Consider the following 14,634-nt stretch of genomic DNA (forward strand, 5'->3'; position numbering starts at 1 on the left):
ACATTAATGTTAAGAAACTATTCATGGCAGTTACTAACAAGTAACGCATAAAGAGATCATGTATAAATAATCGAGGTACTATCAACATATATGTTTAATTTTGACGGAAATTTTAATAAATTATTCATGGGATTTACTACCAAATAACGTATAGAGCGATCAAGTAAAAATGATCAAGGTACTATCAACATATATCTTTAATTTTGACATTAATGTTAATAAATTATTCACGAGACTTACAAAAAAGTAGCATATAGAGCGATCATGTATAAATGATCGAGGTACTATCAACATATATTTTTAGGGAGGTGCTTTTCCCACCCCCTCCCATATTCTCACCCCCTTCTTCACTACTTAATTAACTCCAAAATGACATATTTATCCCTACCACCTTTATATATTTACATTTCTTATTTTATTTATTTTACTTATTTTATTTTATTTAATTATTAAGTTTTTTTATTAAATATAATTACTTAATTAATTTTTAATATTTTTTTAACTTTATTTATTTAATTAAAAATAAAAAATATTATTATTTTTATATTATAATTATTTAAAATATATTAAATATAATATTATTAAGTAAAATATTATGATTAGATTAATTATTAATTATTATTTAATAGATAATTTTATTTATAAAAATATTAATAATTATTAATATTATGTTTGAATAATTATTAATATATAATATTATTAATTAAAATTAAAAATAATTATTAATATATAATATTATTAATTAAAATTAAAAATATTGTGTTTGACTAATTATTAATATATAATATTATTAATTAAAATATTATGATTAGACTAATTATTAATTATTATTTTATAAATAATTTTTATAAGTATTTTAATATATATAATTAATATAATAAAATATTAAATATTTATATTTTATTAAATTAGTACACATTTTCATATTTAATATATTTTAAATAATTATAATATAAAAATAATGATATTTTGTATTTTTAATTAAATAAATAAAGTTTAAAAAATATTAAAAATTAATTAATTATATTTAATTAAAAAACTTAATAATTAAATAAAATAAAATAAGTAAAATAAATAAAATAAGAATATATAAATATATAAAGGTGATAAGGATAAATAAGTCATTTTTGAATTAATTAAAGAGTGAAGTGGGGGTGGGAATATGGGAGGGGGTGGGAAAAGCATTTTGCATATTTTTAATATTGACATGAATGTTAATAAACTAATCACAGGAGTTACTAACATTTAACGTATAGAGCGATCAATTATAAATGATCGATGTACTATCAACATATATGTTTACTTTTGACGTGAATGTTAATAAACTTTTTACTAGAGTTACTAACAAGCATTATATATATTGGTCATGTATAAATGATCGAGGTATTATCAACAGATAGGTTTAATTTAAGGTGAATATTAATAAACTATTCACGAGAGTTACTAACAAATAATATAGAGAGAGATAATGTATAAATGAACGAGGTACTAACAACAAATATGTTTCATTTTGACGTGAATGTTAAAACACTATTCACGGAAGTTACTAACAAGTAACGCATACATCAATCATGTATAATGATCGAGGTGTTATAAACAAATATGTATAATTTTGACATGAATGTTAATAAATTATACAGGAAAGTGACTAAGAAAACATATAAAGCGATCATGTATAAATGATCGAGGTACTAACAACAGGTGGGTTTAATTTTGACATGAATGTTAATAAACAATTCATGGGAGTTACTAATAAGTAACGTACATAGCGATCATGTATAAATGATCGAGGTATTATCAAAAAATATATTTAATTTTGATGTGAATGTTAATAAACTATTTACGAGAATTACAAATATTTTAGAGTTATCATGTATAAATTATCGAGGTACTGTCAACAAATAAATTTAATTATGATGTGAAAGTTAAAAAACTATTCACAATAGTTACTAACAAATAACATAGAAAGCGCTCATGTATAAAACAACAAGGTACTATCATTATATATATGTTAAATTTTGACGTGATGTTAATAAACTATTCACGAGAGTTACTAACAAGTAAAGTTTAGCGCGATCATGTATAAATGATCTAGTTACTATCAACATATATATTTAATTTTGACGTGAATGTTAATAAAATATTCACGATAATTAATAATAGGCAATGTATACAGCGATCATATAAAAATGATCGAGGTATTATCAATAAATAAGTTTAATTTTTACGTGAATGTTAATAACCTATTTACGAGAGTTACTAACAAGTAGAATATATAGTGATCATGTAGAAATGATTGATGTACTATCTACATATATGTTTAATTTTACGTGAATGTTAATAAACTATTCGTGGGAGTTACTAACGAGTAATGTATAGAGCGATCAAGTATAAATGATCGAGGTACTATCAACATACATGTATAATTTTGACGTGAATGTTAATAAACTATTCACGGGAGTTACTAACACGTAACGTATAGATCTATCATGTATAAATGATCGATGTTCTTACAACAGATGAGTTTAATTTTGACGTGAATTTTAGTAAACTATTCAAGAGAGTTACTAAAAAATAGTAAATAGAGCGATCATATATAAATAATTGAGTTATTATCAACAAATATATTTAATTTAGACGTGAATGTTAATAAACTATTCATGGGAGTTATTAATAAGTAACGTATAGAGAGATTATATAAAAATGATCTTGATACTATCAACAAATATATTTAATTTCAGGTGAATGTTAATAATCTATTAAAATGAGTTACTAACAAATAACGTATAAAATGATCATGTATAAATGATCGATGTACTATCAACATATAAGTTTAATTTTAATGTAAATGTGAATGTTAATAAACTATTCACGGGAATTATTAACATGTAATTCATAGAGCGATCACGTATAAATGATCGATGTACTACCAACATGTTCGTTTGATTTTAACGTGAATGTAAATAAACTATTCACAAGAGTTACTAACAAGTAACTTATAGAGCGATATGTTAGATAAATTAGATAGTTAATTAATATGTAATTAACTATCTAAAGAATATATCAAATTCAACTTTTTTTCAATTGGCCAGTTAAACTGATTCCTCTGAAGCGGCTCAAACTGTTGACCGATCTCCTCAGAAGACCAATTCGGCTCAACTTAATCCTTTTCTTTAATTGATCGTTACTTTTTGGCAGGACCGGTCAAACAATGATGTCCGGTTGGTTCAACTTCCTGAAAATCCTAAGCGAATCCACATTTCCAACGGGCAGATTATTCAAAGACAAAATGAAAGATATGGAAATGTTGGTAGTTGACATTTTGGTGCAAACAGATCTCTTTGGGAATGTGCAGAAGGAAGATCTCAAAGGTTCAGACTGTGCCATTGCCATTTTGATACAAGTCTGTTGAACAAACTGCATGCAGCAGAAGACTTTCAAGTGTGCAGTTACCCATTTTGGTATAAGTCCAAAAGCAATTTCCTAGGAGTAGGTAACTGTCAAAATCGCCAGAATGATAAAGTCAAGTAAATACAAATTAGGTCGGTTGTCTCATGCCTTGGGAAGCCTCAACCACATTTAATTCAATGCTGCTCCTTTTGACCAATAAATTAGAGAAATAAATATGACCGTTGTCATATTTCTATTATAAAAGGAGAAACTGAAGAAAGCAATAACAACAGTTTTACAAATCAAGTTACAAAGCTATCAAGTGAGAAACATATTGATTCATTCTTTCAGAAGTGTTAAGTGTTCTTTGTATTTACATACTATTCATTGTATAGTAATTCTTATTATGTGTGAAGAGTTGTAAGTCAATATCAACCAGTAAATAAGCCTTGATCATTTGACAAATTGTATTGTGTGTTTGAATATTCCTATTGAATATCCTTCTCGTTGTTTGAGAAGAAGGGGTGACGTAGGAGCTTTATCTCCGAACATCCATTAAATCCTTGTGTTGTGTTCTCTCTTCATTTGCGATCATTTCAATCTCCGATGAGTTAGACTGTACGTCTAATTCCGTGCATTAATTAGACTTACGTCTAATTCTTTTCATCTATTAGACTACACGTCTAACTCCGATGAGTTAGACTGTACGTCTAATTCCGTGTATTCATTAGACTTACGTCTAATTCTTTACATCTATTAGACTACACGTCTAATTTCGTATATTCATTAGACTTACGTCTAATTCTTTACATCGAATACCAAAATCGGTCTAATGACCCTCATTAGAGCCAAGTCTTATGAAATATTGTTTTAATACACATGCATCAAAACTCATAAGTTATTTCATCATCAAAATCTTAGTGGTTAAATTATTTCATAAGACTTTTTTATGAAGAAATTGCAAACCTGCATACATATATCAAAACATGCATTCATCATTTAAATAAACAAAGCACTTGCAGATTCATCATATAAGTATCATGTGAATAAACGATCAAACATGAACATGAGTGTTTTCAGAAGAAAAACACAAAACATTGTTCTCAAAAGTAACAAGAATAAGTTAACATCAAAACATTAAAAACACATGTTTCAAAAAAATTTCATCTTAAATGAAGAAAATCTCTATTATAATCTTCTTCTTTTTCTTCTTCCTAGTCATAACTTCTGGAAAGGATAGACTTCAACCTAAGAGATCTCTAAGACTGCGGATAGAGGGGAGTTGGAGTCTTCTCTTTTCCTTTTCTTGGACTTAAGCGTCTCCACCCTTTGAATGTAATCTACCTCTTTCTGGAAGTTCAGGATCTTAGAAGGAAGGGAAAAGCTCTTACCAGGTTCATTCAAAAGGAAACAAAGAAGAGAGCTGAGAGGACCATCAAACCCAAAGATTTTCTTCCTAGCGACAACCATTCTGACAAAATTTCCGAAGAGGAAGCTTGTCCAATTGACAGGAACACCCCTGGTAATGGCCACCATTATCTGAAAAACCTTCGTACAATACTTGTAAGAAGTTTCTTTAGACGGAAGGGATTTCGATATGATATCGCTTAAGAGCACATATTCAACCTTCAGGAGGTTTTTCTTCCCATGGAAGTCTACGAAAGGGAGATCTGTGAAGACTCTTATCATTGAAATCATTAGATCAGAAGGAGTGGTTGAGAAATCATTAATACCTTCTTTTGGGAGATGGAAAAACGCACCAAAAGATTCTTCTGTGATGGAGATCATCTGGCCCATCACAACCCCAGCAATAACATTGTCTTGATAGAAGTCGGCGGTTTCGAAAAATTCGTTAACTAACTGTTCGTGATAGGTTTCATGAGGGGTGAGGAATCTTCTCAACCCAGAAGCTTTTAAATATTCGAACATCCTATGCATTCCTGGAGATTGGAGTGTGGATACGGATTGAAAGTCCACTTGAATCGACTTTGGACGGAAGGATGTCATTTTGATGAACAAGGGTTTAAACGATTCGAATTCTAAAGATAGAGAAAGGTTTCGAGGAACTCTAATCTTTGGAAAGAATAACCCTATAAATATAAGGGTTTAATCATGTAGGAAATAACTAATGATTACTCCTACCGTCAAGAACTTCAAAAGTCTATTCCCAATGCACATTTAATACTATGTATACAAGCAAAAGTTGTCAGAAATATTTGTCATTCTTTGTATATTGAGAAACACGTGTCTTCAATTCTTTTGAGGAATCACTAATTTGATTTTCGGCGGGAAAATAAATTTGATCAGAAATCAGTAGAGAACAACTGTCCAACTCGCTAGAAGATGAAGAGTCTAATTACATCAGTATTTAAACGTTTATTCTCCTTTTCACATTTTCAACTTCCTTTTGAAAATCAGTCTATTAGACGTGTACGTCTAATTATGCAAGAACAGCACGTGAGACACGTGTGTCTAGTTAGACGTGAGCATCCTCTTGCTCATGACGTAAAAACGTCTAAAGACTATTAGACGTGTCTGTCTATTAGACGCATCCGTCTAACCAAGCAGGTTAGAATAACCAAGACGATAATTTCCGATGAAGATGAAACTACTAAAGTAGACGATTGTCTAAGTAGCTGTGTTTCTCAAACTCTGAATCCTTCGGACAAATTAAGACCTCTGTCTTTCATGTTTGTTTAGTTTTGTTTTAAACAATACATTCCTCCTTAATTTATGCACGTAATCACATCAATCAAGATCAACAAGACCTAGCATGTTTCTAAAGTGAGAAAACTTAGCTTCCGGTAGGGGTTTCGTGAAGATGTCCGCAGTTTGTTGATCTGTAGGAACATGTTCAAGACGAATTTGCTTCTGATTGACGTGTTCTCGGATGAAATGATGCCTGATTTCAATATGCTTTGTCCGAGAATGCAGAACAGGATTATAGGTGATTGCAATAACACTTGTGTTGTCGCAGAAAATTGGAGATTCATCAGCCTCAATCCCGTAGTCTCTGAGCTGTTGTTGAATCCACAGAACTTGAGAACAACAACTTCCAGCTGCAAGATAGTCTGCTTCAGCTGTAGACGTGGCGACCGACGTCTGCTTCTTGATGAACCATGTAATTAGACGATCTCCAAGGAACTGACAAGTTTCACTTGTGCTTTTTCTATCAATTTTGCATCCTGCACCTGAGAAACTAATTAAATTGAAACTGAAATCCTTAATTTGTTATGGATTGGATGATGGATAAACCAGCAAGTAGCTTCGGATTCCCTATATTATGCTTTTTACTCTACTTGATCTATTCGTTTTGGCTTTCTCGTGGCGTATGATGAATAAGAATGGGCGGTCTCGAAAGAAATCTCTTCTAGTCAAAGACAAGAAAAGATATAATAGTTGGTACGGTCACTTTTTACTTTGGTGATTCTCAACTCTAAAGGGCGTGCAGTAACTTCCCGTGTCTGTAGCCAATAGCTAATTCCTGGCTATCTTGATTGACTCTATGCCTTGCCTTCCTGCTGGATTGGTAACTGTACCCCGGAAATCTCTTATTTAGTTGGGAAGGTCCCTTTTGTCCGGATCATCCTTGCCGGTTTTTACTTAGCCATTCCTGGGAGTCGTAACGAGACCGCAGAGGGTCACGAGACCCGGGATAGAAAAAATACTAAGTGGCTGATTGTGGCTTTGGGGTATCTGAACCCTGTTGGCATTCTTGTTTGGATGCTTGAATCGAACTCATCTCTTTATTTACGTTACGGCAAACCTTGACCATCGTTCCTAACGCTTTGAATGCACCTTAGAGCCATTTTCCCCCCGAGTGATCCGGAGAGCGGCCGTAGAAGCTCGAACTCTTGCCGCTCTTGTTGGTGAGTGAATAGCTATAGTGCCTTAATTACAACATTAGTGGATTGACTTAGAATAAAGGTTCTCCTAAAAAGGAAGAATTCCTAGGCGAAAAAGACGAAATAATAGGTGGATTCTTACCTACTCGGATAGGTTTTTCCCAGACAAGCACCCCCATTCACGGGTGTGGTATGACAAAGAAAAAGAGGCGGACTCACACTCCTTAGAAAAGCCCTCATAGTGAAGATCTCGCCTACCGACTGAGAGTTGACCAGACTTTAGGCGGCGATCAACCAGGCCCCCTTTCCAATAATAGGGCCAAGCTATCCCCACTGAATACGTACCTCCCTTCTGTCTATCTCTAAGAGGGGGCTTCCCGACTACAGAGAAAAAAAGAAATGCATCTCGTTGAGACGATAGGCAGATTGACCTTACTAATCATATGCCCCAAAAAGGCAGATGAGAGGACTTTTCTTTTTCAACGGATAGGCGACTGAAAGTGGTGGTCAATTGGTCGGACGAGCTACCTACCCCTAATTAAAAGGTTGGAAAGACTCCCTTGATTAAGCTGAAAAAATACCCTATACATGTTTCTGGCCCTATAGAGAAGATATACGTATCATGGGGAATCTATTTCTATTACAAAAGGGTATTTTACCTATCCTATCCTGAAAATGAATCAAACCAAACCCCACAGGGGGAGGCCTGGACTTCTCTGCTTAATAGCACTCTATTATTGAGTTGAGGATCATACCACTCATTAGTGTCAGAGAAGGGGATCTACTATAACTATAGATCCACGGTAAGGCCCAGGAATACATCTTTACTCTTAGTAATAGCATAAGGATACCACAGTCCCACATTTTGAGTTCCCTTTAAGTATTTAAGAATACGTTTAGCAGCAGGAAAATGAGAGAGTTTAGGATCAGCCTGAAATCTGCCACAAACACCAACAACAAATTGAATGGCTGGTCTGCTAGCAGTTACATACAGTAAGGAACCGATGAGTCCTCTATATGCTATTACATCGACACTTTGGCCACCTTCATCTTTATCCAATTTAATTGAGGAGCACATTGGAGTAGCTGTTGCAGAACAGTTCTCCAAACCAAACTTCTTTAGCAGTTCTTTGGTGTATTTGGCCTGGTTGATGAGCTTTCCGTTTTCTAGCTGACGGACTTGAAGCCCAAGGAAGAATGTAAGTTCTCCCATCATGCTCATTTCAAACTTGTCCTGCATCAACTTTGCAAATTTCTCACACAATTTGAGGTTAGTTGAGCCAAAGATAATGTCATCTACATATATCTGAACGAGTAGTATGTGAGAATTTTTGGTAAATCTAAACAAGGTTTTATCCACTGTTCCAACAACAAAATCATGATCAAACAAAAAGTTGGTTAAAGTGTCACCAAGCTCTAGGAGATTGTTTTAGACCGTACAATGCTTTGTTAAGCCTATAAACATGATTTGGAAAAACATGATCTACAAAACCAAGAGGTTGCTCAACATATACTTCTTCACTTAATTTTCCATTTAGGAATGCACTTTTCACATCCATTTGAAAGACTTTAAAATTCTTAAATGATGCATATGCTAGGAAGATTCTGATTGCCTCTAGTCTTGCAACCGCTGCAAAAGACTCATCAAAATCAATACCTTCCTCTTGTCTTTATTCTTTAGCAACTAAACGAGCTTTGTTTCTAATGACTAATCCATCTTCACTAAGCTTGTTTCTAAAGACCCATCTTGTTCCTATAACTGACTTGTTAGTTGGTCTAGGAGTGAGATACCACACTTTATTTCTAGCAAATTGGTTTAACTCCTCTTGCATAGCGTTGATCCAATCTGGATCAACTATAGCTTCACTAATTTTCTTAGGTTCAATTTGAGAAATAAATGCAGAATTTTCCATTTCATCCATCAGTTGACGTCGTGTCCTTCAAGGAGAAAAAGGGTTTCCGATTATCAGTTCTGGTGGATGATTTCTGTTCCATCTGAAGTTGGATCCAAGGGAATTGGTCATCTAAACCGGTGACACCGCGACATCTAAACTCTCAACATCTTGTTGAACAGGAGTTTGCACGTCTGGTTGAGCTTCAACCGGATCAGCCACAGAATCAGATAGAGCCATTCGCTTGTCCAAGGTTTCTTCTTCTTCACTTACAGACTCAAGACTAGCTGCTTTTAGTCTGTCAGCAAGATCATTGAGTTCATTAGATTTGTTCTCAACATGCTCATCAAACACTACATGGAGGGATTCTTCAACAGTCTGTGTTCTATTGTTGTATACTCTGTAAGCCTTGCTTACTGATGAGTATCCCAACATGAATCCCTCATCTGCTTTAGCATAAAAAGTGGTCAAATAAACCTTTCCATTGTTATGGATAAAACATTTACACCCAAATATTTTAAAATAAGAAACTGTTGGAATTCTCCCATAGTACAGCTCATAGGGAGTTTTTTCAAAACGTTTGTTAATTATTGACCGATTTTGTGTATAGCAAGCAGTACTAATGGCTTCCGCCCAGAACCTCTGAGGTACATCTGATTCAGTAAGCATAGACCTCGCTGCTTCCTTCAGAGTTCTCACTCTTCTCTCAGCAATGCCGTTTTGCTGTGGAGTTCTGGCACTAGACAACTCGTGCCTAATTCCAGTCTCCTCGAGATAAGATGACAGGTATCTGTTAGTGAATTCAGTTCCCTGATCACTTCTGATGCATGTGATATTTAAAGATTTCTGATTCTGAATCCCTTTAAATATCCTAATCAAGTTTTCAGCAGTTTTATCTTTTGATGGTAAAAATGCAACCCATGTAAAACGTGAAAAGTTATCGATAACAATTAAGGGAAATCTCATTCCTCCTAAACACTTTACAGGAATTGGACCAAAAAGATCCATATGTAAAAGTTCTATGATACGGCTAGATTGTGATTTCCCTTTGCTTTTGAACGATGATATGCCCTGTTTGCCTAACTGGCAAGCAGTGCATATCTTGTCCTTTGAAAACTAAAGTTTGGGTAAACTAATAACTAAATTGTTTGAACAAATGTTGTTGATGGTTTTAAAATTCAAATGGTTCAAACGTTTATGCCATAACCATTTCTAGTCATTCTTGGAAATCATGCACATAGGATCAAAAGACTCTTTTTGCCAATTCATTTTATATGAGTTTCCTACTCTACTTCCAGTCAATAAAATGTTTCCATCTTTGTCTTTAACTAAACATGCATGAGTTTAAAAGTCTACTAACAAACCATTATCACATAATTGACTAATGTTGATTAAGTTATAATACAGATTGTCAAAAAGTAACACGTCATTAATAGTTAGGTTACCATGGATAATCTTACACTTACCCATGGTCTTACCCTTATTGTTGTCACCAAATGTGATCTTCGGTCCAGAGCAATCTGATATATCAGTGAGAAGCCGTCTGTTTCATGTCATATGCTTGGAACATCCGCTATCAAGATACCATACAGGTTCCTCCGGTCCTTCTTTTATTTGTACCTACATAAATAGATATTTACAATCTTTCGGTACCCATCTTTAATTGGGTCCTCGGTCAATCAGTCCCTTAGGAATCCATATTTGAGTTATTCTAATGGATTTCTCATTTTGTGCCGTGATTAATGCGTATGTTTTTGACTTAGAAGACGACTTTCTGCTAGCCACTGATCCTTTAACTTTTGAAGAAGGTTTTCTTTTAAAACTCCTTGACTTAGAGTCAGGTTTTAAATTACCAGACTTATTAGCTTTTTCTAGCTTATTCTTAAGCCAGCTAACAATTGGTGGAACATAAACTATTTCATTTTTGAAAGTAGCTTCTTCATGAATATGATCAGATTCATTGTTAGTCATACTTCTTTTGACAAACTTTATAGGTTTAAACTTGTCAGTCGGAGGATTTGACTTTTTACAGGACAGATTAGGGTCATTGCTGTCATATCCCAATCCGGATCTAGATCTAGCAGGTTTTAACATACTGATCTGATATTTGACAGCATCTCCGGATCTTGTCCATGTACTGACTATATAGTTTAATCTCTTGTTTTCAGATGAAAGAGTTTGAATCTGTTCTTTGAGCATCTCATTTTCAGATGAGATCTCTGTTAAGTTTTCATAAAAAACGTTTGGTTCAGATTCTTGGTTTGAAGAAAGAACAGTTGATTCATATTTAACTTTCATTTCATAAAAGGAGTTAGTTAACTTCTTGTACTCAACATCCATTTCATTGAGTGCATTAGTTAACTCCTCGTTTGTAAATTCTGGTGCAGAGATATCATTTACCTTATATTGGTCATCTTCCATCAGACAAGTTACAGCTTCGTTCTCTTTTTCAGCAGGAGACTCCTCTGTATCCCTATCAGCCCATCTGGATTTGTTCTGACTGCGTACGAACGCTTTCTGGTTCTTCTTTGCTTGAAAGTTTGCACCGTAGATCTGGTTAAGCTTATCCCATATCTCTTTTGCTGTGGAACAGGACTTGATTTCATAGAACATATTCATGTTCAGTGATTGGTATAGAATATTCTTAGCAATATTATCCAGGTTGTTGGTCATCTTATCTTCAGTAGTTCACTCACTTCTTGGCTTTGAAATCTTTATGGGGCTATCGGTAATGACGCTCCACATATCATAATTAATGGCAGCCAAGTAAGATTGCATTCTTATTATCCAATATTCATAGTTGTCCCTTGACAGAAGAGGAATTTCATTTATGATAGACATGCTTCAGGTTCTTGATGCTTGAGAATAGAAACAGGGCTTTGATACCAATTGATAGGATTGTCTTTATCGATAGAGACGGGGGTCTGGCTAAGGATGAAGGCTTATGGAAAACGGTTTGAAAGAAATCCTGTTAGAGATTTAATTCGCTTTTTATTCTACGCAAACTTGTATAAACACTTGAAACGGATTCAAGGCGGAATTGTTTACTGGGTATGAAGCACAAGATGAAATATAAAAAGATGACAGAAATAAAGAACACAGCAGTTTGTTTATGGATGTTCGGAGAAACTCTCCTACGTCACCCATTCTTCCAAGCACCGGAAGGATTCACTATAATATGATTAGAATATTATACAGTTTACACACACACTTAGCTCACTATTGAACAGAACACTTTTTGTTCAATTACAAGATAAAGAATATCACTCAGCTAAAGGTGTTTTGATTCTAGCTCTCTCTTGATTCACACACAGTACAATCAGAAAGAAGCTTCACAGTATGAGTTCAGTAAGCAAGATGAATGAGTAGTTTCTCTCTCTGCAAAATCAGATTGCTTGTTCGTGAGACTTGTTCGTAAGGCAGATTGTCCGTTGTCCTTGAGATTTATTAAATACTGATCAGGAGTTAACGGTCGAATCTTTAGAATGATACGTGGCACTCTTCCGTTGGAAAGCCTCCATTGTACACAGCAGGTTCTGAGCACAAGGATCATGGCTGTACATCACTGGTAGTGCGCCGAATATTCCATCAGGGATGTACCTGCAAAACAAGTAATGTGAGGAAAATTCTCTTAAGAGGCATTCCTTGATTAGATGCATATAGCTACTGTACTAATCTTCACTAGAAAGTGGAGAAGGAGTATGGTACAACTATAGCACGTGGGAAAGTGAAATGCTAGATTCAAGCGTACTGCTTGAAATAAGCATTAGACGTATTTCAGTTAGACGGATTGTAAAAATCAGTCTAATGAAATAGAACATCTCATTCAAATAGAAAAACGTCTATTAGACTGCCTGGTCTAATAGAATTAGACTCGCGTCTAATTACAATAACCATTAAACTGCACATCTAACTCCACTGAGTTAGACTGCACGTCTAATTCCGGTTCTACCTCAGACTTGTCTGAAGGAGTTAGACGCACGTCCAACTTTCACTAATTAAACTACACGTCTAATTATTCAATAACCATTAGACTGCACGTCTAACTCCACTGAGTTAGACTGCACGTCTAATTCCGGTTCTAACTCAGACTTGTTTGAAGGAGTTAGACGCACGTCTAACTTTCACTAATTAGACTACACGTCTAATTATTCAATAACAATTTGACTGCACGTCTAACTCCACTGAGTTAGACTGCACGTCTAATTCCGCATAAATTAGACTACCCGTCTAAGTACAAATATATTAGACTACACGTCTAACTTCGATGAGTTAGACTGTACGTATAATTCCAAAAATCAATTAGACTACCCGTCTAATTAAAAGTCTATTAGACTACACGTCTAACTCCGATGAGTTAGACTGTACGTCTAATTCCGTGTATTCATTAGACTTACGTCTAATTCTTTACATCTATTAGACTACACGTCTATCTCCGACGAGTTAGACCGTACATCTAATTCTGTGTATTCATTAGACTTACGTCTTATTCTTTACATCTATTAGACTACACGTCTAATTTCATGTATTCATTAGACTTATGTCTAATTCTTTACATCAAATACCAAAATCGGTCTAATGACCCTCATTAGAGCCAAGTCTTATGAAATATTGTTTTAATACACCTGCATCAAAACTCATAAGTTATTTCATCATCAAAATCTTAGTGGTTAAATTATTTCAACACTTAGTTAAAATAATTTGACCCAACATAAACTATTCACGGTAGTTACTAATAGGCAACATATAGAGCGATCATATAAAAATGATCGAGGTACTATCAACAAATAAGTTTAATTTTGACGTGAATGTTAATAAACTATTTATGATAGTTACTAACATGTAGCATATATAGTGATCGTGTATAAATGATTGAGGTACTATCTACATATATGTTTAATTTTACGTGAATGTTAATAAACTATTTGTGGGAGTTTGTTGAGAAAAAGTAAAATCAAAATAAAGAAAAGAGTTAATTAAGTGAGAATTAATTAACTTAAAAGTGAAACATTAAACAACAGAAGTTTGAAAATGTTTAGAACGAAATTTTGATCATGTTTAGTTATGAACATCACAAAATTTTGATGATGTTTAGTTGTTAATAAAGCTAGATATTCATCTAAGAATGATGCTAAATTGTCTAATTATTTCTTTGCAGGTGCATTAGACTATGCTAACTTAGACGTGGTCTAAGGAGGCTTAATAGACGTGTTGTGAAGTTAGACGTTGAAGTCTAACTCCATTAGTTGTGGTAATCTAATGGGAAACGTAGATAGACGTTGGCGTCTAACTCTTTCAATCAAGTTTGAAGTGATACATAGTTAGAGGTTGCAGTCTAACAGATACGTAGTTAGACGTTGAAAGTCTAACTACATTAGATGTGGTAGTCTGATGGAATACGTAGTTAGACGTCGCAGTCTAACTCCATTAAACTTTACGGTATAATGGAACACTCAATTAGTCGTTGACGTTTAACTCCCTTAGACTTGATAGTCTAATGGAACACG

This window comes from Impatiens glandulifera, chromosome 9, assembly GCF_907164915.1.
Source record: "Impatiens glandulifera chromosome 9, dImpGla2.1, whole genome shotgun sequence".
In the NCBI taxonomy this organism is placed as follows: Eukaryota; Viridiplantae; Streptophyta; class Magnoliopsida; order Ericales; family Balsaminaceae; genus Impatiens; species Impatiens glandulifera.